Here is a 2,625-nt window from a genome sequence, read left to right as displayed (position 1 = left end):
ATTTGTTGTGCTGACCTAATCAGTGCTGCCGTGTTGAATCTGACCGCTCTCTCCTAATTACACACAATGGGACTTAGAGACATTGGGCAAAAAACACAATTGTGACTGTAAAATTGTACGTTCAGTCGGAGCCAACCCAAAGTATAAGCAAGAAAGCTCTTGAAACAGTAACAGCCAATTAAACCTGCTTCTTCCTTCTCAATTGTTCTGAGAAGCTTTACCAATGGTTTTCCTGTGGCAGTGGCCACAGCTCCCTTCATATCATTAATAATCTTCTTCCATTTAATTCTAGTTTGACTTTCTCAGAATCACCTTTGAGGTGAGATTCTGCATGCACTCCATAGTAAGAGTGACCATTATCTTTTACTTCTACTTCAAAAATATCACCCCAGAAGTGTTTTCTTCTCTCACCAAGATTCATAATGATGGTCTAGTCTTACAAGGATCCCTGGCAACCTTTGACAGGTCTTTGGACTTGCCTGAGGTGACGAAATGGAGTGGTTCGAATGAAACAGGCTGATTCTGTAACAAGTGCCTTTCTCACACATAATGAGCTGAGTACTCTCTTAAAGGGATACATCTTATTTCTGTGCCCTGTGGGTACACCACCACTCTGTGCAGGTCAGAGCGCTTGGATAGTTTGGATGGGGGATCAGCTAGTTAGAAATCTTAGTTAAAGTATTTTAATATTTATTTGGAGGGGATTTTGTACAGATCTTCTATCTCTGGTAAAAATAAACCTACAATATTTAATGTAAATGTTTAATTTCTTTGGAAAGGTTCAAACTCTATTGGTCTTTCTACTGATCTATCTATCTGTGTTTAATAACATTTGTTTTTCCAACTGGCTGAACTTGGTATTACCTTCACACACGCACTTGAATGCAAACTGAGGACTTTGCATTTATTCCTAACCATAATCTTAAATAAAAACTTGATTCACTCCACACTTCTAAACCTAACTAGCAGAACTAGTAGAACTGCAAAAAAAGTGAGAAGCAGGAAAATGTCCTCGTTTCCACAAATGACCTCCCTTTGTTGGTAAATGATGTGAAAGTGGTCCTCTATATGCAGTTTATACCAGTACACACCCACACACACACACACACAAAACAGTCTTCAGAAGATTAACAAATAGAAAATATGAAACAAGCAATGACTTTACAAGTTGGAGTGGAGTAAAACAACATACATTCAAACTAATATCAGTTTTTAAAATCTTTATAAAGCACATATTTAGTGTATTTACACTGTAACATAGATATCTCGACACCAATCCAAGATGATCGCATTTAATGTTTATGGACTCCAAGATTCGCCCCTCACAAATCGTTCTGGAGACGCCCCTGTCAGTGTCGGATCATCCAGACTGTTGGGACCTCAGAGTGCCTCTATAAACTTCCCACAGTTTGAATGTTTTCCCTGATTAGTAACCGAAACCGGACCCCCGGCGGCCGGAGCGCTTTCTGAGAGCTGTGGGTCCGGCGGGCTGCAGATGAAGGGGAGGGAATCCCTCCAGTGTCTGACGCTTTCTTTTTTACCAAGGAAACCCACACGCGCTCGCTGACGCAACTGCCCATTTTAGGAAACATGCGTCAATGGGCCGAAGAAAGTGAGACAAAACCGGTGAAGTCCACAGCGGATCGCTGACGTCCGCCGATACCAAAAATAAAATAATAATAATAAAAAAAAACCCCGCTTTAACTGTAAACCACGTTTTGGATCTTTAGTCTCTGGTGTCCACCGGGGGAGAAACGAGCTCTGCTCTCTCTTTGCTGTGATCCACAAGACAAGAGGAGCGAACCCCTCCCCCTGCTGGATGTTTGCAACGCCCCGCCGTGACGTCGGACGTTTCGTTGGTGTTGAAAAGCCGTCGCGCTTCTTCTTAGTGCCATTGAAGTGAGTCATCTCTAGGAAGTGGGGTGAAAAGGGAAAGAAAGAAAAAAAGTTCGAGGTGTTCCGTGAGCGACAGAGAGAGCTCAGAGCAGAGTAAGTAGGCAAGGCGGCGGAAAATATTCAGAAGAAACCTGCCTGAGTCACACTGACTGTTGACTTCAGGCTGAAGTTTGCGCACCTGAGAGGATCTCTGATAGCCTCGTCTACCTGAAAGCACAATAGAAAATACTTTTCTCACAGGGCTACCTGACACAACCTGCAAACATCTTTAAGATGTTTTAGATCAGGTGTCATTACTGCACTTTGATAACTCGCTCTTGGATACCTGAACATCTCCAATAAGAGGATTTTTTTTTTTTTTTTCTTGCTGGTGCCTTTTTTTTTTACAGCGGGGGAATTGTGTGTGTGAGAGAGGGGAGGGGAAATAAGAAAGAAAAAAAAAAGGCTCCAGAGCTTTAACAGTCCCCTGAAATCTTCCTCTGTCCCGGATCATGTACCAGGACTACTCCGGGAACTACGACACCTCGTCCCGCGGCAGCAGCACCTCTCCGGCCCAGCCAGAGTCCTTCACAAGCGGCAGCAGCACGATCGGGAGTCCGATCTCTACCTCAAACTACCAGGTGAGACACACGGACCAGCTGCAGGCGCAGAAACCTCGAGGAATGCATTCCCCCCCCCCCCCCCCCCCTTCAGTTTTTGAAAAACAAAAAAACGAATTGGCACAGAAAA

General features: G+C 43.8%; 1 long non-coding RNA gene across 1 annotated transcript; it reads left to right on the top strand.

Moving 5' to 3' along the window:
• The first annotated feature begins 1,194 nt into the window (after positions 1 to 1,194).
• On the top strand, positions 1,195 to 2,510 carry LOC106943110 (uncharacterized). Its single transcript, XR_001423822.1, has 2 exons — positions 1,195 to 1,989; positions 2,397 to 2,510. It is a non-coding gene; the product is annotated as an uncharacterized LOC106943110 (long non-coding RNA).
• Positions 2,511 to 2,625: the final 115 nt, after the last annotated feature.

The sequence above is a fragment of the Poecilia latipinna genome, unplaced genomic scaffold, assembly GCF_001443285.1.
Source record: "Poecilia latipinna isolate Pla-1442-1.1 unplaced genomic scaffold, P_latipinna-1.0 Scaffold4882, whole genome shotgun sequence".
Lineage (NCBI taxonomy): Eukaryota > Metazoa > Chordata > Actinopteri > Cyprinodontiformes > Poeciliidae > Poecilia > Poecilia latipinna.
This window is presented reverse-complemented; position numbering and strand designations above follow the sequence as displayed.